Below are 25096 nucleotides of genomic sequence, written 5' to 3'. Positions count from 1 at the left end.
TTAATGATAAAGTCGGTATTCTAATGTGTTATGGAATTATGCGCGCTCTATGGGTGTGAACTGGTGGGTAAATATCGCGTTCCTTTACAAAGTTCATGACGATTACGATTTGATTCGATTCCGAGCACAGAAATGGGAAAAAACGAGCCCAGGAACTTGTTCTATAGTGGAAGCATCATGATGAAATAGAACAAAACAGCTATAAATATATCACTTGCTTCTTGGACGCTTCGGGCGATGTTGGTATCTATTGGAATAAAATGTAGCTTTTGGGATGGTTATTGGGATGGATCTGTGACCATTATTCGCAAGAATTTGTTAAAATTGGAAAAATAAATATAAAAAATTTGCTTATGATCTCTCTACCTTTTTTTTTTCAAGAAAACTGGTGATCTGACTATCTCTTAACTATTGGAGAGTTGAGAATCTAACAAGCACTATTTATTCTCAATTCAAGTGTCGTCACTTCTAACCAACAACTGTATAATTTTTGGTATGAATTATTAGTTTTTTTGGAAAAAATATTTTCTTAGAGCATTTTTCTCTGCAGGCACAAATTGTTCTCTAAATTTAGTCAATTTGTTCTACATTAAAATAAATAAATAGAGCAGCAATATTTAGACAATAAAGTTATGAAAGCAGGTTGTGTATATTTTTAGGCGTATTTTTGATAAGCACGAGATTATTGTAAGCAACTGCATATCTTCTATGTGTTTGTATGTTTATGTGTGTACAATTGCTATGCATTCATAAAATATACATCCATTTGGTAATCTGTTAGACAAAATTTGAAATTTGGAAAACTGTTAGACAAAGTTTGAAAAACTGTTAGACAGAATTTGGAACTGTTAGGCAAATCCTTTGAAGGCAAGTTTTGATTGAAACCTATTGGTAAGGCTTGGTCCCCGAAGTACTTTTTTTATTTTTCAGAAATTTTCTAATTTATTATATTTTCTCTCATCACTTTTTAAAACCTGATTATAATCTATGGTGACAAAATAACATATTTACGTTGCTGCTTAAATTATGATTACTTTGCTTGAATTATGAATAATTTTGTTGATCAGAACAAGCAATTGATATTCGTTGTGAACATGGAGATCTGGATAATCACCAATATTTGGATGTGATTTATTTGTGATTTATTTATCACGATTTTGATATTTGATCGATCATTGACTAGGATATTCATTCTAAGATGCTATATAAAAATACCTAAACAAGGTATTTTTCTTTATTCTTTTAGTTTTATTCATTTTTAATAACTTAAACTTACGTTGGATTCAAATATTAGTCAGAATTACGATCTGGTTCGATCTCAATTGCAGAAATAAAAAGAAAACAAGCACAAGAACTTATTTTATACTGGATCATGATAAAATAGAACAAAACAACTACAAATATTATAGGTTTATTGAATGCTCAAGGCTAGATTTTATCAGAACTAGTGGCTATATATACAATCATATCATATTCATATCACCATTTGATATCACACGATTAAAAAATATGAAATTAAGTGATTTTCTAGATTACTCAAGCGGTTGGTATAAAAAGTATCAAACGATTTGAAGTCTATATGCCTCGAGCTAAATTAAACATTTAGATGACGATTGTAATCTATAACAAATAATTACAACTGTTGAAATGTGTATGATAAACGTTTGTTGTGTAATAATTTAAATACTGGTAGTTATTTGTGAGTTATAATTGGTGAAGAAAACCAGATTGATTCTATATTTTAATTTTAAAAATTGTGACCCGTGGAAACATAATTTGGAATATGAGGCAGCAGAAACTAATTGAAGTCGATGTATTCTATTTATGTGGTCTTCTAGATTTATCTTGTAAGATACTTTTGTTGCACTATCGAAGTGCATTATTTTAGTTTCCAATAAGCCAGTAGTAAAATAAAAGTCAAAATTATTCCAAGAAGCCTAAATATTGGCTTGCTCCATGTTGCGCTGTCGATTACACCTGAAGCCCTTAATGATTTTTATTCAATCCGAAGTCGGTTGTTCACAGAAGAATTGATTGCTTTTCGTGATTATAATTCTAACAATGTCGGTAATGCAAATTAGCTTGATTGCATTATTACTGGCATGTTTGCCGATCAGAATTATGTGAGAATAAATCCGATTATTACAGTAGCGAGAGGCGCTCGACGTGAGTATCGCCAACTCCATTGTTCAGTTCACATTATAATTAGTTTAATAATAATGTATACCCGTTAATACGTATTAGATAAGATTATCAATTTCTGTTTTATAATAAATCTCTTTCACTTACATTCAATTGAACTTACGGTATAATGGAAACAGAAGCGTAGAGGAAAAAAACTTGTGGTGTATGGCATTGTGCCTTAAAGCAAATTGCTAAAACTTCCAATAGCACAATTAAATATTCAAGCAAAAAAAAACAAATATTGATGAATGATTAATAAAAATTATTTTGAATATTTTCAAAGCGATAATTATAATTACTATATATTTATTCGCCCATATAAATATACAGTGACGATCTTATCGCTCAAAACACTTAAAAATATTTACATTAAGAAGAGATACTGAATGAATACCATCTGAGGATGGATATTGCATACGAGTAGAATAACGCATATGAAATATATACATTTTATTTGAAGTGTAAATTTAAAATTTATATTTAAAGTATAAAACTTTATATATTTTTGAAAATTTTGGAAAAAAAATTCTGAAAATTTTGAAATTTGTTTGAACCGTATGAGTGACCTTTAAAAATTAAAAATCTTCGTACAAAACCGAAAAAAATGTAGCAAAATTAGAAACTCATATTCAAAATCTCTGTAAAATATCTGATAAACTGATGTGCATATGTCTAATGATCATGTTAGACAACCAAATCTCTTTATTTACATTTTCCTCTGTTTCTCAGAAACTGCTAGACCTGCCTCAAGAATTCAATAAATTTTGTCAATACAAGTATATTGTTTTTTGAGTCATTCAAATCGGGTGCTACCTTCTCTCAGAAGCTCGATTTCTATTTTCTGCATCTTTTGCTCCGTATCTTCAAAACGGTTGAATCTGCATTTGCCAAAAACTAAGCAGCACATCTCCCTATCAATAGGTATCGAATGTTTTGTACAAAACATTGTGAAAACAAAAAACATACACACACATCCATTTCTTTTAACTATAAGATAAACCAAAATGTTCAGGAACTATAAAAACGGGACGATAAACGAAAATTTTCGATTTAGAATTTTGGACGATTACAATAACTCATCCTACTGAAAGGTAAAAAAAAGTCTTTATTACACACTATCTCATTCATTTTTAACTCTTATTATACTCTTGGTCTTTATATTCTACTACTACTTTAACTACTCTTGTTGGTATCATCTATCCTTAGTAATCTTATATAGATACCAATACTGTCATTCATACCAACATTTCTACTAGTGACATCTATTCATAACAAAATAGTAGTTGAAGTAGTATTGAATATAGAGATAGAGATATAGACTCTATATAGATATATAGAGTCATAAATAGAGTCATATATAGTCATTAGGTAAATGGATAATAGGAACAGTGTGTATAATAGAGTCGACCACACTTAACACATTCTTTATAATTATCTATTTGTCACTTTTTCCAAAACAATACAAACAATTTAAATTAAATATGAAATTATTAATAATTTATTTCTTATTTCAACTATATAATGATCAGAATTTATTATTTCAGTAGCAGTATTTACATAAACTGAATAACATCAGAGTCGATGGGTTCTCATTTTCTCTACCGGATCTACTTAGCACTCAACACAATTTCACAAAATACTCATATAATACGATTTATTCATAAATCTTTCTACACTGAATATCTTTTGAACTGTGTTCAATTCCAGATTAGTCTTATATCGACGGATATGCCGAAGGGGCCTACACAAAAATCTGCTCCAAATTTTACAATTACTTTATCCGTCTAACGGTTTTTCTGTTGGTGGCAATTAGTCAGAAAGAATTAGATCACAGACAGCCGCTAAATAGATACTTAAAAATGATTGGACTAGTTTTTAATAAACTTTGGATGTTTTTCATTTCTATGAGTCAATGGGTCGCAAGATAATATATAGTAGTAATAATTCTGATTAACATCGATTTTATTTGGATCTCAATTTCTAATTCTGATAGTTGTTGAAAGTTTTACAAAATGATTTTTATGTGCATTGAAATAGTTGGTCGAATATGAATAATAATAATAATATCCTAAGCACTACCATTTTTTTCCACCATAAATAGAGCTCTTCTCCAACTTGCTCTACTATTTAAATATCTTTAAGATGTTTCAGTACCTATTTGAAATATTCAGCTAACATAGTTTCAAAGACAATATTTGTATTAATTAATCTAAAAATCGAATCCGGATATAATTGTAATCAATCATTGTTCCCGAGCAGGCGAGTAGTTAATGTAAAAGTGATGAAAGCCGATACTCAATTAAGAACAATTAACATAATTAAGTTTTAAAGGTCGATTTTATTGTTTAGTTCGCCATTTACATATCCGTTTCTTTATTGTCTTTTTAATTTTATAATTTAACACGAAATTGAACACAAGTTCTATAGAGAGAGCTTTTGTTTTCAATTGGGTATCGAACCTAAACGAAGTGGTAGGTCTTAAACCTACCTCTAATGAAAAATATAGATCTAAAATATGTTTACAAGTGAAAATAACTCCTCCCAGGCATTTCTGCAATAAATTAAAAAAAACTATCATCAGTGTTAGAAAAAATCTTATGATGAAAATAAATCAAATGTAGATAGTCTCACCCTTCCAATTGAAACAAAGTTTTGTACAAAATGAATAGAAATGATTGTGCTCAATTGATTTCAGTAGCAATAATTTAAAAATTTTGTTATTTTATAATCAGTTTCAAAAAACAGCTTTGTTATTAACTCAAAACTAAACCAAATCCAAATACATGCAATTTTTTTCTAGAGTAATTAAATCGAACTAGCAAATCTTCTGAATAGTCTGACTAATTTTGGAAAACAGATGAATCGATTCGTATGGTTGCAAGATATTCATGAAATGAGTAGATACTGCTCTTAAAAATATCACGTTACCTTTTAGAACAAAGTATTCGATTAGGTTTTCTGAATGGTTTTATTGAATATCTTCTCACTTCGTCCTGATTGAGCAATCACTCAAGATGAATCTGCAAGATTAACTCATTTCGTCATAATAAGAGCGCGGTGTGAAAATATTTTTTCTTAGAAAATGATATTTTCTCCGCATCATTAACATCATATCATCCAGCCATACCAGAGCATCAACAATGAAACCGTTGCAAAATCGTATTTATTACGACTGTTCTACATAACGTACTTATAAATAATCTCAAGTATTTTATGTTTAAAGAAAAGCATTAATTCTGCTCTCTTACGCAATTGTTTATTATGTTTATATCTTGTTTGTAATTATATTAAATAATAATCTTATTTAGCTCCTTGAAGATAGCGAGTACAATAATTGCAGAGGTACCGACATGCACTATTTTGTATTTGCAAATTGGTATGGGAAAACTATAGGTCTTGTTATGTTATATATTAAATTATTTTAAATATAATATCTTGTTATTTTTATTTCCTAACTGACGGCACAAATGTTATTTTTTATAGTTATTTCAAAACACAATCGTTTTATTTCAAATATTATAAAAATATGTTTCGATTAAGCAAGGCCTCTCTATTCATTTACATTATGAATTTGTAAAGTAATAGAGTTTATTTTGATTGACAAGCTATCTAATATAAGTATGTGCCACAGTTTTTTGTTGGTCCACGTAGCAGAAAAATGTGGTAGCTTCTTTACCAAGTCTAATTGCTACCACTTCAGTCTAACATCTTATTATGATAACAATAATTTCAAGAATAATATTATTTTCTTATTTATTGCACATGATTGTTTTTTTGAAAAAAAGAATATTTTGAAATGCTCAATTTGAGGTATCAGTGTAGTTGTTAACATATTTGCTAAGCTAACATGTAGTAAAATTCTCTACTTTCTTCACAAATTTGAGAAAACAATATACAGTAAAAAATAGGATGCAGAAAAAAATCATAAATTTTCCCAAGTAGAAATGAATCGTGGCGCAATATTATTTTTTACGTGAGTCCGATATAGTTTGTCAATATTGGTAAACAATGTTGGGCTCACATTCGAAACCAATATTGGACTCACATTCAGGTCCAATATGGGCTCAATATAAAAAGCAATATTTGCCGCTCATTAAAAACTTAAATATTTAATACTTATTAATAAAATGATTCTATTTATGTGTATTAATAGAGTTCATTGTGATTTAGTGAGAGAAAATCGCCCAGATGTAATAAACATGTTCAACTAGAATTTACTCAGTTTGATTTCTACATAAAATCAAGTAGCTATTAATAAATTAATAAATTCCAGAATCTGCATACCAGAACACATGCACTTCGATTCAAACATACATCCGATACTTCACATGCGATAAGGTTTACTACTTTTACTAAATATATTATTGTTTGAAGATAATGTAACTGATCTGAGAGGAAACACATAGCACTACATTCTGAGCTATACGCTGAGGTATTCAGGTCGTATAAATATGCTGCTAATATTATATTACTTGCAAAAATGAACACACACGCGCAAATATGCGAGAATTGCAATTAAAGTATTGTGAACTCAAAAAAATGCGACATGGATCGTAAAATATACATAATCGGTAGTTAATTAAAATTTTAAGGTATTTATCACTTGCGTGCCATAACACTTGTTTCAGTATAAAAGTGGTAAACAAATTCTTATATTAATCTGAGAAACGGACAGAGGTCAAGATGACGGAACTTCGCCAAGAATACGTTAAGTAAACGCGTAAATGAGGAAAACAACCGACTAGGATAGTAAAAATTTAAGTAAAACTTTAATCAAGTAGAGAATGGGTACGGTAGTGACAGCCTTCATCGTCGCTATACTAATTTTGAAATGTAGTCCAAAGAAAGAAAAATTTAGTATGTTTGTTCGAACAAGTTTCCATTATTGCATTGGGTCAGCGACAGCTTTGAAAAAGTCAAAAATAAGTTTTTTTTGTTCGATGTTTAATTGATGTTATGACTAATACATCGCATTTAAGGAGAGTATTTTAGCATTTCCAATGCGTATAACCTTATAATCTCAAAATATCATGTGTGTCGTGTATTTCAATTCGCATGCGAGTCGTGCGTTAGAAAACTGTATACGTACAAATCCTGTTTTCAAAACTAATTATAAATTTTCAAAGAGAAATTCTTTATTCCTATAATATAAAATAATAGACATGAAAAGCTTGTCTGTAATAAGCAGTTACTGAGTAAATGTTAATAAACGGAAGCTATTAATAACAAGATAATGACTAAAGTGAGTTTCGTGACAACGCAGTGGTCTTATCGAAATCCAAAAATTAAAAAACCGATATATGTCAAATAATGGCCCTGATAACTCAAATTATTTCACTAAATGCTTCACTTTCGACTCTCTCCTGACAATAGCCGAAGGTAAGCAATAATAAATGAACACGCTTAGAAATATTTAAATAGAACAAGTGTTCTCCACTTCAGGTGACGAGTGCTTGGCGACACTTCAATAGAAAACCATTTGAGAATGGAGAATCGAAAAACATTATGCTTTTATAATTTGAAATACACACGTCAATAAAATATATGTGAAAAGTTTGAATTCATGTCGTATTCAATACGGGATAATGTAAATCTCAAGATGAAAGTGCTTGAACAATACAAAAAATCTTCGCCAATATCACTGCAAATACTTCAGATCTTGGTCATTTTAACTTATTATAATGGATATCAATAAATGACACAGAAAATGATAATATTCTGATGATACATTAGCAATATACTTGAACGTCCAATCATTGGATTGGCATTCGATTTAGACATCCTGAGTACAACCAAAAATTTGCTGAAGTTTCATATCGGAATAGGCGCAGATACTAAAAAAAATCTGATAATAAATCTGATCTCAGAAGGAAAAAAAAATAGTAATACTAGTGGTAGCAGTAGTAGTGAAACAGCTTTATTGAATTTTATTCATTTTTTATAGTAACAATTGCATAAATATATTTCGACATTTTGCGACAAGAAAATCACGTATATTTTTTGCAATCAACGATACTTTTGAACCAAAACATCATTATGAATTTTAAAAACTGATACATGGGAATTCGTGGGTGACTTTAAAATATAAAAAATATTTCTAATAAATAATAGAAATATTCTAATATATTTTAGTTTTTATTATATTAAAGATAAAAAAGTTATTCAGAACAAAATAAAATTGATTGTTAAATATACAAAAGATGTTATAAAAGATTTCACAGCCAGCAGGGATTGCAGAATTTCGACCTGGTGATTTTTATGTAAAAAGCTGAAGATTATACTGATATTTGTTGTTGCAAATCGGCAAAAAACAATTTTTTAGGACTTCAGGATCACATAAACTGATGGTTTAATATTCTAATTACCTCAAATTTTTAATTATTTTAATAATCAAGGTACTAATTCCTCAAACTGATCCAACCCCTCACAATCTCTAATCGTAAAACATACAGCTATAAATTATCACTAAATACTATGAATAAATATTATGCTATAATTTCATATGCGTTGAAAATTTCTCGATTTAGTTCAGGTTAAGTTGCCAAACATGTGGTAATTTGAAATTGATTAATAACCGAAATTAATTACGGAACAAGTATGATTTGCATATAAGAACCTTTACGGAGCTGCAAGAACAAATTTACTTTGGAGCGAAAGTTAAATTAAAAGCAACGGGTTGAATTATACTTTAGAATTAATAGTGAAATATATAGTAAATGATAATTTTATTCCAAAGTGATTTGGATGTTTCTATGGAAAATCTAAATTAGGTTCTTTAAGGTTTACACCATTTTTTATTGTCTAATTGCTAAGACCTTTGTGGGAGTGTAGATTTTGAATATATTATATACCTTAAATATTTTGTGCATATTTTTTAAACAATTTAAATTACCGAACTGATAAAGGCTAATTTGCCATCAATTACCCATCCATAAAAGTACTGCTCTATACTATAAATATATTTGTTTTAAGAAGCATGCTGCCACCATGCCAGTGCAACAACTAGTGCGCAATTGAAATTGATTGATATCCTAAATTTATTGTAAATTTTCTCTATATCTTTAGCATTTTTGCATTATAATTTCTTTGGCAGCATCCATCGATGTGGTCCGGTCTTTGGCAATTCAGGTCAATTGACTTGTTCGGCGGAGCCGGATTTCGGCTGACTGGATTTTCGAACAAATTGTTTCTTTTTTTTTAGTTTGGGTTATAAAGCGCTCTCTTTTGCTTTGGTATCTGTCCCTGGGGCGGTCAAGTGTCCATACTTCGAAATAAATACAAAATGCTGATTTAAAAATAGAGAAATATTCATGACACAGGAATTTAGTTCAATTAACAATCGACGATTTAAGGTAAATTGTTACTTCAATATATCAGCTTGTGTGAAGAGTATTTTTATTTTCTTCACGAAAGATGTATAAAGGCTGTATGTATATTTGTACAAATGAGTTTTAACGTAAGATTCAAGTTTATAAAAAATTCATTTCATCCATTTATTTATTGTTATCCATATGATACTTGACATTCAACATCTTCAATGTGTTGTGTGAATAATTTGAGATTTCCAAGTACCTCTTTGCGTTAAAATAAACCGCAAGGTGTATACAAACGAAAAATAAAGAGTGAAGAAAGTATGGAATTTCACTTCTTTGACATGAAGAATGGTCGTAAGTTAACTGAGTAAAAAGTTCCAATAATAAATGGAAAATATCCATTCCATGGAGTGTTTGTATTTGTCACTGGACAACGATGGACAATATTAATGAAAATTAATTGAGAATGTGATAAAAATATTCCCGTTTTCTAATGCTTGATTTGATATAAAATGTGAACTAATTGAGCTTTGCCAAAAATTCTTAAATAATAAAAAGTACTATGTAGTATGACTCAGACACAGACGAGATTTTCTAAATCGGCTTTCAAAAATAGTTTCTTCCAAATTACTAATAATCATAACAATTCTTTGATCAATACCATTGCTCAAAGGTGAATTTTCTTCTGGTATTGTATTCACAGTTTTTTTTTTTAATGCAAAAATTTGTATTATTTAAAATTTATAAATTGTTGTATATTATATAAGTCATAATGATATTCAACAAACGTTACTATTACAATGATTAAATAATTCGTTCAGCAAAAAATACAATCCTTTATGTGATAAAATCAAAAACCGATCTCTAAAACATTTAAAAACAACTGATTGCATCTCGCCACACCTGCAAGAACAATTTACAACAAATTTCACTTTTAATTCAACAAATGTTAAAGGTAATCGTGATTATATCTATTAATATATAATATTCATTCATAGGTGATTTGATTTTCTATGTTTTTTGTCATTTTTTGTTAGAAATTAGTAATAAAATTACTGATAATGAGAGAGAAGCAAGCATTAAAACGCCAGGAACATACATCATATGATTTTGTTTTATTTAAGTTTATTAAAAATAAAACGTTTTTTCTATATTTGCCCCTGTTACATCTTGAACATTAGCCAATTATTAGTCGTAGTTAAAAAAAAAGTCGAATGCTAATCCAGAGATTGGGAATAATAAAAGGATATAATATAAGGCATTTCAACTGAATATTTTTTAATAAATATATATAAGAAAAATTTTCATATATATCTTTTAATCTTTCATCACACATTCAACAACAGAAATGATACTAAAATTGTTAGTTTTATAAAGTCTTATAAGAACTATTCCATTTTCAATATACTTATGCAAAAAAAAAATTGCAAAATTTGTCATATCAAAATTAGACACTGTTTATCTCTTTGAGAAATTGCTCAGGATTAAGTTATAACTCTGAATACATTTTTTTAAACCAAACCTGAGATCTGAAGGATCTATTTTATCTTTTTATAATGAAAAAAATGGAATGAGGTGATACTACAATAACGACAAAAATTTACGAAAATTAATATATTAATACGAAAGACTGAAGTTTTCAATTGAAGTCATATTTCGATCTATATTTTTAAGTGAAAACTGATATTACTACTGCTTGATACCAAGCTGTCCAAGACTAGAATAGAGACTTGAACTAGTGGTTGTAAGACCAAAGCTTTAGCCAAGGAAAACACAAAAATATACACGATAAAAAAAATTGCATTTGTTAAACGTCGTTTTAATTTTTTTTAGACTTCTAATGTATTTGATAATGTATTTATCAAATTAAGTTGTGTGATTTTTTATTTAAAATTCTGTTCTAGTTTATTTACTAATTTTTATTATGTTTTCTATATACGACCTAAGAGGACGTTCATTAATCACGTGATTGATTTTTAAAGGATTTTTGGACCTCCCCTCCTCCTTGATAATATTCAAAATTACCCCTCCACCCCTTACGAGAAAAAATGGTAAAAGTTTTGAATTTTTTTTTTAAAGTTTAGATTTCAAAAAAATAATAGTGATATCTTACTATACCCCTCCCTCTCTCCACGTGATTTTTTGACAAGTCCCCCCTCCCTCTAAAAATCTGGGGTGATTAATGGACGCCCCCTAAAGGTGGAACATATCTAGTTGTACAATAAATAATATAAGTTTAAAAAATATTTTGTTTTCCTCATTGCATTTCCTGTTTGAAGCTCAATACTAATATGCATAATTAATTTATAAGCGTGAAATTAATTATATACACAATTTATTTTATCCAGGTGTTTCAGTTTTATTACCATGTGCAATAGGTCAGTAGTCTCAGCGTTAAAATTTGCAAAACATTTTGTATTTCATTAATACTCTCGTTTATTTCAGCACTTAATCTTATGTAGAAATATGCAAATGTCCTATTACATATCCAAGCAATGGTGAAAGAATCTCGTTTTATATCATGTGCTAGCGCATCTTTCTAATTGTTTTATACATGTTACTCTAATTAGCTTAGTATTGCGAACATAGAAGTTTTCTCATTGCTAACCAGGAAACTATTCCTATGATAAACAGTAGAGAGAGCATAATCGGAACTTTGTTTATACAATATATTTGTTAAGAGATTGTTGATAGTGACTGAGAGAAGATCTTCCGCCTTGGGCGAATCTCAGAGCTTGAACAACTAACGTCGTGTGATTTCTATAGTTAATACGTAACCAAATGACGAAGCATTATCATAATAATCATTTTTGCACAGCAACCAGGAGTCCTATGAACTTTTTTTAGAATCAACCCAAGTGCTCTAATGCTTCGAAATTGATGAAAAAAAAATCTCTGAAGTTTTAGCTCTTAATATTAACTCTAACATGGTTCGCTTAATACTCACTTTATTAAATATATCAAATTTTTGTTTTAATATTTTTATTTATAATCAAAATAAGCAAATACAATGTTATTCTCCAAATTTTGATTCATTTGTCACTAAGTTATAAAACAAATGGTATTTTACCCATGTTATTTTCATAGAAATTTTGGTTGGAGTGCGGACTGTCTTAAAGTTAATATTAAGAGCTAAAACATTCAGAGAATCTTTTTTATCAACTAGGAAGTATTTGAGCTCCTGGGAGCAAGTAAACTCGAAAACATTCAAAAATTTGTTCTTTTTCTATATTTATTGTTAAACCATATTATTCATAGAAATTCATAAACCATACGTCCAATCACCGTGAAAATTGATGAAACTGTTAGGTACATCCCCGGACAGGTTTTCGGATATTTTGATCGAAACCAAGTGTCAAATATATTTTCGGTCAATTTTTATTTCCTTATAATGCGTATATAAACCCATATAACCCAAAATTTTCAACCTCCTACCACAAACCCCTATTTTTGTAAGAATTATTGTAGTAATTACATCATTTTTCATCCGATTTCTGTCAATGAACGTTTTTCACTGAATTTCGATTAAGATATTTTGAGCTTATTGAAAAGCTCAATTTTACATTAAAAAAATTGATCAAGGATTGCCTAATTCTAATACTTATTTTTAAATGTATTGGATCATTTTTTAAATTTTTTTTGATAAATACGTGTACATGCAACCCTCAATTTTCGCCTTCCTACAAAGCTTTCCAATTGTATTAATCATTTTTAACCTGATGGACAATTATTGTCTCTTTCAGTAGACGAAGTAAATTTTCACTGAATTCCGATTCAGATTTTTCAAAGTTAATGAAGAAGCTTAATTTTTTACGGGTAGGAAAGCGCTAGCCTTAATAATTATCACAGAACGCTGAATGTTTTGAACAAATTTTCTATATTCACTTTACTAGACACACATTTATTTATATTAAATAAATATACATATACAAATTAATATAAATATAGTGTAGAGCGGAGCTTGAAGGTCCGCTGGTATAAAGATATTTAAACTTTAATTTACGATATCTGAATAATTATGTTAAATAAGTATATGTTATTTACTTATTTTATGATATGCATTGTTATTTCAACAAATTTTTATCTGATTTCTATAAAAGCTTACATGTGGTTAGAAAGGTACAAAAATAAGATAATAGCAAATAAAAAAGTATATTGACTAAATAAGGAATTTTACAAGAGTTAAATCAAATTAATATTTATTCCAACTCTGCTGATGAATATTTAGGTATACACTTTATTTGGGTAAAAATGGGCTCATGAAAGTTGTGTTTGTCATTGGGTAAATAATGTAGCAAAAATCACTTATGAATCACAAAAAATAGTAAAAAACATATTTCTATATTTAGGCAATAATTGAGAGATTTAACTCCCAGCAACGCGTGATAGGGTACAGTTAGTTTTATTTTATGAAAATTACAATTTGTTATGTTTTTTGATAGGGATGGCGTATTTTTAACTTGAAGCAACAATGCCTAAAAAAACTACATTTACTTGGAAACATATTTTTAAAAGAAATTACGGGTTTACCGTAGGCCTACGAAACCTCATGCCCACCAGAAAGAATACTATATGATTTAAATATCAAATTAATGAATAAATAATTGCAGTTATAGTGTTGTAATCATTTTGTTCTACATATATTTTTTATAAATTATTAATGACTATAAAATTGAATATTTGATCCATTGTACAGTAGACGTTTATATGGCGTCATCCAATATTGCATACCGTACTTTTGACAAATATGGATTAGGCGTGAGTGTGCTACTCATAGTATGAATTGAAGAAAAAATGACACTATTTGCAAGAACAATACGATGATTCAATGTTCATATACACGCCCATGCTCTCGGTGAGTTTTGTAACTGTTTAAATTTGTCTGTTGTCTGTTACTGCTAGTAAAATTGATATTAACATATTACGCAAATATTGAACCGCTATGTGATTATAGGACTGTCAATATTTTCATCACAGTTATTACTACAGTAATGGCTTAGGACAACATGTTTAGCCCGGTTACATATAGGTCGCGATTTGTGGGATCGAGGTATAAAATTGGAATAGGCAGACAATTGGAGAAAGAGTTGGTAAATTATAATGATTTGAAGAGCTATTGTCATATGTCAAATGTTCTACTAAAATAGAAATAAAAAATAGAAACAAAAAATAAAATAGATGTTATTTGAGGTACAACAATACAAATTACAGGGTACTGAAATAAGGTGGTCATAAAATCTAGGATGATAGGTAACTTGCAGCTAGGGGATTGAAGTAGATTTTGAAATAGAGTAGAATCGCAAAAAAATCGATAATAAACTTTTCACGGGAACACGGTTCGACCAATTAGGATGATCCAAAAAACACTCAATTCTTATCGATAAGGAAAACAATTTGTACAATTTTTTCTATAACTAATATTTTTATATAACTAATATCGATTTTAGCGCATATTTGAAGTTTTTTAGTAAGTTAATCGACATGACAATTAAATAAGTCTAATTTTTATTATTTCATAATTGTACTAAGTTATTAGCACAATAACACTATTAAACATAAATCTATCACTCCATAATTTAATAAATCAATATAAAATTGAACAACATCAAAACAGAACAAGTTTATATGTTCAATTACACTCAGAAAATTTTATATAATAATTAATCAATTATAAAACATGTACGTAACACATAATGGTCGTTTTATCGAGTTAATGGCTTTTTAAATTATACGTGAACATTTAGCGCAAAAAACCTTTAATCAAATTCATACTACTTTCTCAAAATAAATTTGATACAATGGAATGTATTATGTATAACTCAAGTGTAATAAACCTCCTCATAATATATGAATGATTTATAAAATAATTATATTATATAGAAGTATGAAAATTACTTGCAGTGTAAAAATTTTGTCATACATACTTTAATTAAATTAATAAGCATAAATAAAAAAACTAATTTCAAATGAACGCTGCAAATTAAAAGTAACTCTAATCCTTTACACTCACGAATTGCGAGATTTATATAAAATTTGCCGCAAGAGCGTCGGCATCCGAGTGGAAAGGGTTAAGCTCTACAAGTTTCTAATATGATTCAGATGAAATGGATGATGTAGAGTAATTTTTTGCATATTTAATGATATTTGTATATAAAAATAAAAATAAATGGCATATATTAACATAAAATAGAAGCCCAACAAATACTTCATTTAATGTAAGTTTTTAAATAATATTAAAATAGAGATCATTTCATTTCTCAAATTTCATATTTATATTTGTAAGCAATAAAGTAATTACCTGAAATTAATTAATTGGAATTTTGAAGTTTGATAATGTAGTCCAAATGTAAACCACATTTTGTAATTAAACAGTTGGCAATTTTACTGACAATCAGTTAAAAAAGCTTTTGGGCAAAAGGTCATTGATCAAAATGCAAGCAAAAGATAGCAAAAGTTCATTGACCGAAATGGGCAATGCATTACATAATAATTGATTCCATAAAAAAATCTGTAGTTTTCTAAAGACAAACCGCAATTACTTAGTTGCCAATCGTAGTTAATTGTTATTCATTTATAATATTAGGCTTAATAAATTATTAGTTATACATACAATGGGTGAGAAAATTCGCTACCATACACGTATACAAAAATGTAGAGTCAAAGTTAAAAAAAAATAAAAAATCGTAGATCAAAGTATTTTTTTCTTAAATACCTAATAGTTATTTTTAAATGCCCGATTATTATCTAAGTAGTGCATAACAATAACAACAATCGCGTAACATAATTTACGTTAAAAGTAAATTTTATTCCGGTTTACGTTCGCATTTTAATGGTAATTTAGGCATTCTCTACTGACTCACATTTTAATCTCACGGCATGATTTCGGAATAAAACGATCGTAACTTTACTTGCATTGTAAATTGATTATATCATCAAGTAAATGATCATCGCGTTATAATAGGCTGCTCTGTTACGTTGGCACAGAAATCTCTTGTAATAATGGATAGAAGAGCTTTGATGAGAAGTTTACTTGCAAACAGAAAACGTTTTCAAAAAAAAAACTTAGGGGTCTATCTCCTTATTTTTGTTCTTACTATATACTTTTTCAAAACTTGAATCAAATTCTCATAGGCCATTAATATTTTACACTGTTTGGTTTGAATATCAACTCTATCACCATGCAAAATTTTATCAAAATCCCAAAAGAGTAAACCTGAGGTTCTCCTTGTTAGTAAGAATCAAAGCTGTAAATAGCAAATTATCGTAAACGCTTTCTTCTTCTGAATTAAATTCAATTTGAACTTGTATGACTTGTCACAAATATTAAATTTACACATCAATAATCCGACATGTTCAGTATATGTGAAAACTGAGTCATCGCAAATTTGTAGCCATAGAAATTAATATAATCTAAAAAATAATAAACTAAATTCTAGACCACAGTTCTTAATTTAGTCTACTAAATATTCGTATAATAACTATGTATCAAAATGAACTGTCAAATGGAAATTTATGTTGATAGAAATGTCATGAGCATATAAATTGACAAACCGAATGTCACCATTCAACCTTATGCCAATTCAAAATTATGCTACTCATAGCATCTTAATCATCGCATTGCCACTAGAATTAACTATATTATGGTCATTGGTTTCAGCTTGAAGTTGTCACTAATATTCAAAAAAATTATTTTTATTTATCACTAAAAAATTTGTTTGAGTAACAAGTTTACTACAACTCGGTCTATTCCTTCGATTGCAGCAGACGAACCTCGTAAATTAAATGCGTTGATTGTTCGATTTTGTGCAACGCACAAATCAAACAATCAACGCATTTAATTTACGAGGTTCGTCTGCTGCAAAGAAAATGCTTTGAATGGGCCTTATGCACGGTACAGTACCGTTCGTCGACTAAACCTGGTTGTGGTTGAAAATAAAAAGGCTGAAGTATTCACAACATGATCAGAAAAACAAATCGCCCAGTGACTGATGATGATCTAGAAGTTAAAAACCAATCATATTAGACAATTGTCAATTTTCTGTTTTCTTGGCCTTGAATAAATTACCTTGTTCTTGTTTCCAAATAGACAGTGCCTGACAGTGCTATATCATCTTGTACATTTTGTATAGAAGTATACGAATATGAATATAATTGAAATGTCTTCAAACATCTGGGAAATGCAATGAAATTGATCGAAATTACTAATACTAGCATCAGTACGTGGATTTTAATAGAAAGCAGTTACATATTACAATAAATAAATATAAAAAATATGACAAAAACGTCGAACTCCTTCGACAAGATTTTGACAATGACGCTCAACATCTGACTAGATTGTGGTTATATATACTGTGACCTTTTGTCCATATATACTATGTTGCTCATATTTACTTGACTAACTATTAGGCTTAGTTTGATTACAATGTCGATTTTCTCAAGGATATAGTAAAATTATCCCAGTTCCATCGGATTTATACAATCTGCGACAAAGCTCTACATCTTATACAGATTGTGCAAATTATGTTCATTGAGTTTAATAACAATCAATTTCATGTAACAATAAATAAAGCCCAAAAAATATAACAAAAGTACCTTCAGAATGAACTCTAGAAGGCGCGATACACGTTTGAACTCCTTCGACAGGACTATGACAATGACGCTCAACATCTGGCTAAGATAGTGATTGTGGCAACGCTTGACGTTTCACAGCCTCAAAAATGTTACTAAAACTAGCCAATTTTTAAATAAAGCTACTGTGTCATTTTTTCCATATTCACCATATTGCCCGTATTTCTTCTACTAACTATTATATTTAGTTTGATTACTGGGCCGATTTTCTCAAGAATGATATCAAAACTATTCTAGTTTCATCGGATTCATGCAATATGCGACAAAGCTCTACATCTTATATAGATCGTGCAAAATTCTGTTTATTCATTTAAAAAAATACATATAATAAAAAAAACTTTCAAAATAAGCTTTTGGAGACCCTATACATGTTAGAACTACTATGACAATGACGCTCAACATCTGACTAGATAGTGGTTATGGCTTAACGTTTTATAGTCGAGGAAACGTTACTGAAATTAGGCAAATTTTAAATAAGGTGACTGGTAAAGGTAACTATCCTGTTGTCCATATTCACCATATTGCCCGTATTTCTTCTACTAACTATTAAGTTTAGTTAGATTACTAGGCTAATTTTCTCAAAAATGATATTAAAACTATTCCATTTCCACTGGATTTATACAATATGCGACAAAAGCACTACATCTCATCTTATTCAGATCGTGCAAAATTCCGAGATCTCGGCGATCCTTAATTTTTCGCATACGGCACGTTATGCAAAACCGATATGTACAACTGTACACCGCGAATAACGTAACTGACGCGGCCGACGATGAAAAACGGTAAGCCGCGCCGGTATTGTGCCACTGGGACTGACTTATGAAATTGTAAATCTCAAATGCGGTACAGATATATTTACGGATAAATAGACACATAACATAATTTACTATCATAATTTAAATAGAATAGACAAACCAGCCGCTGATTAATTTGGCTGGTTGGCCGAACCGAAGTGGGTTCATGTATTCTGGAGTTGCGCCAAGCTTCGTGAAAGCTTGTAATGGATTGTTCTATATTTGTTAAATGCATGTTTAATGATGGACATAACATTAAGTATAATGTCTTAATCTCATGTGCTAAAATATCAGTACTAAGAACTATATGACGCTTCGTTCTCTCAAAAACTGAATTACCATTTTTGGTTCTTTTTGTCCCGTATCTTGGAAACGGCTAGACCTGCCAATGCCAAAATCTAAACAACACGTCTCCTTATCAATACAAATCGAATGTTTATTAATTAGTCAAATCGGCTGATTCGTGTTCCCGAAATCGTCGACGAAAATTTGTATCCACACACACACACATACATCCATTTTTTTAAGGTATGCCAAAATGTTTAGAAACCTTTGAAACGTAAAAATATATAAAAATATTCATTTTCAGTTTTGTTGCTATTACTATAACTTACCACTCGGGAAGTTAGTAACTCCAAAAGTAAATATCGGATTTCAGTCCCAATTCTTCCTTAGTCAGAAAATTGTATGCAAAATATCCATAAATAAAATATGTTGCAATAAAACCTCGTGGAATACTATAGTCGTGGAAGTATAATGAGTATAAATGTAACAAACACTAGAGGAGAAGGTAACTTTGCAATCCAGATAATGTATACAAAACTGGTTGTATATTTTTTCATGTACGCCCATTCGGCCCTGACCTAGCATGCATTGTTGATATACTAAAGCAAATTACATGTGCTGGAAAATATAAATTAATTTATGTATATCACGGCATAAAATACGAATTTATTTTAAATTATGTTTAAAAATATGCAGACGGGCCATTGAGACTGTATATATTATTTTGGTTGCATGTTCGGTTGAAATTTGGAACATCCACTCCACCCATATTTTGAAATATTTGTTGATTAGGTAAAAACACTCAAGATATCAATTCAAAGAGAAAAACTTGCAAAAGACAATCATATACCAAGTTTACAAACATGATGTGTTTCATCTAATGTGATTATGATAATTCGTAGAAGACATTACTCTTGATCAGGATAGCAACATATTTCGAACAAGATTTTAAAAAACGCAAGTCAAGATTTAAAAAAAATGCAAAATTGATATTTACACGAATTTACTATATTATCTCAACTTGTTCCAAAACGTATTACACGACTTATAATACATAATGTATTTTTAATCCTCAGATTCAAAACTTAAAACAACGAATGGTTGCTATTTAATGAAAAAATAATAACATACAATTTTCAAATAAAATTATCTAGCATGCGAGCCTCAATTTTTTTTAACGAACTCAAATATAGTATTTGCTGTTCGTTATTTCGTTAACACATGACAGTGCATAAAAGTTGACCCAATAAAGAATAGTAAAAAGAAATAGAAACTTTACGATAGATTAATTTTCATTGAGAAACAATGTGAGTACGAAAATCATTTCTTGAGGAATTTGGTTCGGGAATTGATTATTTATGCTTGTACATGACACCAAGAAATGAATCATATCATTGAATAAGACACACAATTTGTAAAATATTACAAATGCGTTATCTGCAATTGTATTAGAAGCAAAAATTTCCCTGAATTCTTTCTTTAATAAAAGATATTAATTGCATATCACAATTTCAAAGTTTTGTTCTAAAATAATATGCACCCTGATGATGACTTCAATTCCGCGTCCAGTAAAAGGAATATGATTTGTATAATGAATGATTTAGTATTTAGTTTCAATTACTTAAGCAAAAAATATAATTACACAAATTTCTAAATATTCCTTGTTTCTATTAAAAAAAAATTGAACAACATATTTTCAATATATTAACTTCGACGTGTCTACTACAACTATTATATTAGCTCCAATAGTGTATATCAGAATATAAGTTTACATAAAAAGTATAATATAAATAATGAGTTCTATACAATTTCCACAACTAAATAATGTTTGCTATAAGTATTTTTATAATGTAATAATTATTAAAATCTTACCTTTTATTGCAATACACAGCGAGATTTATGGATTCCATTTCAATCATCTGAAAAAAAATCAAAATTTTAGATTTTGTTGTAAATTATATTAAAAGTAAAAATAACTGAATTTGTACTAATTAGATATATAATTTAAATTTGATCATGAGTATAATTTTAATCCTATATTTTTTTGTAAATAATATGAAACAGAACTCAGAATATTAACTGCTATAAAAAGCAAATGCAACTAAATAAAATTTGTAAAAATTGGTTCTAATGTATTTAAGAATAAATATGTCTTATAATGGTTTTATAAGTAATAATAAAAATATACGCAGACTTTTAAGAATTTAAGCAGATTATTTTTAACACGTTTGCGAGCGTGAATGCTAGAGCATTCATTTTCATTGTGATGAAGAATGACATTAATGCTTTAGCATTCAAGTTTCAAAATCAATTATGTTGAATTTAATTTTATATAATTATACGTTTTTTAACCATTGTACATGTCAAGGTAATGACTAACTGAGTTTTAAATTTTCGTATTATCTTTTCTCGTAGTCACAAATAGTAGTGGATGCTATAGCATTCATAATAATTAACGATGAAAATATGATAATATGACTACTCTTATAAACGGTTTTTAATCAAGTTTCGGATATCACAACCAATTTAAAAAAATAATCTGCTTGAATTTTGATTATTTCTTTATTATTAGGTACAAGAACCTCTCTGAAACATATGCTGTCCACGAACATGTTAATAATATATAATGCCAATTGATAAAAAAGCAATAGTGGTAGAAACCAGTATCTATAAAAGTTAAATACAAAGAGCTTGTTCGGACGTATTTTCGTTTTATTATATTGGCCATGAAGGTGACAACGTTCAGGGCATTAAGCTTTACACGAAATAGTTGCTACCTCTGGCAGAGGGGGTAGCAAAAGTGTTTTAATTGAACTAGTTGTTCACTTCTAAAAGTAAAGTCCGCTTAACAACATGAATAATAACCAATAAATATATTTTCTTTCATTATAACTTAGTAACAAATCAGTGATTGTAATTAGAACTGCAATAAATACACAATATGCAAATAAATCAGTGTTTAATACAGTCCACAGCTACAAGGGTTAAATTATAACCCAACAACCTGAGTATCAAAGGAGAGTTTTAATAAATTTCGTAAGTACGTAACACAAAATTACAGAGCTTAAAATCGTAAAAGTAAGGTTCATATAAACAATTGATACCAAATTAGCTTATTAGATACTACTAAAAGTAAATGTTTGGAAATGAATGAATACTTTCAGTTTAAATCTTCAAAACAAACGATCATTTACTAAGATTGCTCTTGTTTATATTTTCTCTCCGAGATATTGAATTACAGTTATTTAATTTATGTCACAATGTATAGGTATATGTCCATGTTGACAATGAGAAAGCAGCACATGTCATATATTACACTATCGGGGCTAGAAATCTCTTGTTCACGTCAATCCAACAAACATATCACTAGACTAATTTTAATCTACAAAAAATGCTTACAAGATTTCCATTCTCGAGAGCGAAATTCACTTCTATCATCACTTTTACATTATCAGCAACATTTATCAACAGATCAGAGAGACGCCTGAAAGAAAACCCGTTGGTTTGTCAAATTATTAATGTGTACATGCGGCAAAACGCGGAACTGATTTGATTTATGTAAATCAAAGCGTTAGAATCTATAAATTGAAAGTAATGAGGCACGTATTCGGTGTCATTCTAATGTAGAGCAAGAGTCGTTATCGGCGCGGCTCAAGGCGGCTTTTGCTCGAAATCAACTCTAAACGTCTTTCCAGTTCAACCTTCTTCTTCGGCCGATGCGCGAAAACGCGAAGCCCGGAGCTCCGGAATGCGAGTAAACTCTCTAATCGACCGGAGCAAAAATAAACAACAGAGCGGAGGTTTAGTTGATGATCGTATAACAAGGAATTATAGTATAATGAAAAAAATTAATTTAAAATTTCTTGGTTATGAAAGTTTGCATTTATTAGGTTGGCAACTAAGTAATTGCGGATTGTTAGAAAACCAACAATATTTTTTTTTCTAAAAAACTATTTTTTTTTTGTATCATCATCATCTCATTTTCATGTAACTTCTGGTTGTTTTTAGTAAAAACCTGAACCAGGTACAATTTGACACCACCATAATCATTGAATCGTTCACCATTCAAGGAGTTGTGTAAAGATCAGAACAAAAAGTAATCAGAAGGTGCAAGGTCACTAATATATGGCATATGTGACAAAACAACCCAACAAAGGTCCAAAAAATTTTGCCAGAAATATGTAATGCCAATAATGGAATTAATCACTGTTTCAGTTCGCCAATTCAAGCTGCTTTGATCCAAATGCATTATTTAATTTTATTAGTTCTTTAACGTAGGCATCAAAATTGGTCATTCGGTTGGTTATCAAATCAACAACAAATCAAACTATACAGTTCTTTTATTAACTTTATATGAACGAGAGAATTTTTTTGTCTTTTAGTGCAAAATCACCACAACAAAAATTAATTTTATTATTAATTAATTTTGCCGCTGTTTTAAGGCTTTGTCACCATAAACAGCTCATCACTTTTTATGAGCTCGAACTGCCTTTTTACATTTGCAGAAATGAGAAACAAATTTTTTTTCAAACAAATGGATGAAAATCTCTTTCACTGATGATATCTGAGGGAGCGTCCATTAATCACGTAAGGTTTTTAGGGGGAGGAGGGGGTTTGACAAAAAATCACGAAAGATCACTTGTATTTACTTTTACTTGATTTTTTTTAAAAATCCAAACATTTAGAAAAAAACAAATTTTACAACTTTTTCTAGTAACTAAAAATACGCGTGATTTTTGGTGGGGGAAGGGGGTAATTTTCAATATCGCCACAAATCACCAAGGGGGAAGGAGGGTTCAAAAATGCTTAAAAATTATTACGTGATTAATGAATGCCCCCTGAACTACTTACAATTCATTAGAAAAGAATATTTCACTTTTGGGCTACGTTAGCACACCTAGACAAAAAATTTACTGTTCTGAATTCAAAAATTCAATTTGACAGAACAGAATATTTAATTACAAGTTATAAAGAGAGATATATAAATGAGAATAAATAAAGTTGTTGAAAATTGGTCTTAATTTACGATAAATATGTCAGAAGTTCTAAAATATAATATTGATATCGAAAATTTAATTTAGCACACCAGATTAATAAATATGTTATATAGAGATGTGTGAATGAGAATAAATAAAATTAATGAAAATTTGTCTCAATTTACAAAAATAAAATATTTGTCAGAAGTGGGATTCGAACCCACGCCCTCATAGAGGACCAGAACGCTCTATCAGTTTTCAACTGACAAGGTAACCTTGAGTCTGGCGCCTTAGACCGCTCGGCCATCCTGACATATGAAAGACTCAGAACTTTTCCCGAACGCATTTTCGATGAAATATATAAAATTTGAATTGATAAAGTTGCATTTTTGGTTAATTAGATCGATTTCTATAAATTAGATTATCTTAGATTAAATTATTTTAGATACTAATATCATTTCAAATTTTACTAAAATTTTTGGTGTGACATCAATAAATATAGTTTGTTTTTTCACATTATGATAGAAAACCCAAGAATAATTTAAAACACTAGACACACGGTCATTAAATAATTCATTTTTTAACAAAATAATCTTAATAACAAAATCATCAATTTTTACTGAATTATTCTTCATTGTAACTAAAAACCCTGTAGTTTCCCAAGAAAAAATGGGAATTCAGATACTTTCTATGCCCAGTTTTTTTTTTTGAACCATTGAGATTGATAGATCCAGTTTCCCAAAAATCTTAAAAAAAAATATTTCTTTCTGGATATATCAGAATTATCAGAATATTTAGAAACAAAAAGATCAAAAACCAATATTCGACGTTAATGACTACGGATAGTTAATTTTCACATTTGTCCGGACAGTACAAAACTTTTATTGTGAATAAAAAATAAAAGTAAAACATTTAA

At 29.2% G+C, this 25096-nt stretch overlaps 1 non-coding gene across 1 annotated transcript; it reads right to left on the bottom strand.

Annotated features, from left to right (window-relative positions):
* Window positions 1–24379: 24379 nt before the first annotated feature.
* Trnal-caa lies at window positions 24380–24493 on the bottom strand. Its single transcript has 2 exons — window positions 24456–24493; window positions 24380–24424 (listed from the first exon to the last, which is right to left on the bottom strand). It is a non-coding gene; the product is annotated as a tRNA-Leu (tRNA).
* Window positions 24494–25096: the final 603 nt, after the last annotated feature.

Source organism: Ctenocephalides felis, unplaced genomic scaffold (genome assembly GCF_003426905.1).
Source record: "Ctenocephalides felis isolate EL2017-DRISC unplaced genomic scaffold, ASM342690v1 CF-g0.4_SCAFFOLD_01886, whole genome shotgun sequence".
Classification (NCBI taxonomy): domain Eukaryota; kingdom Metazoa; phylum Arthropoda; class Insecta; order Siphonaptera; family Pulicidae; genus Ctenocephalides; species Ctenocephalides felis.
The sequence above is the reverse complement of the archived record's forward strand: the minus strand, read 5'-3'. Positions and strand labels throughout refer to the sequence as shown.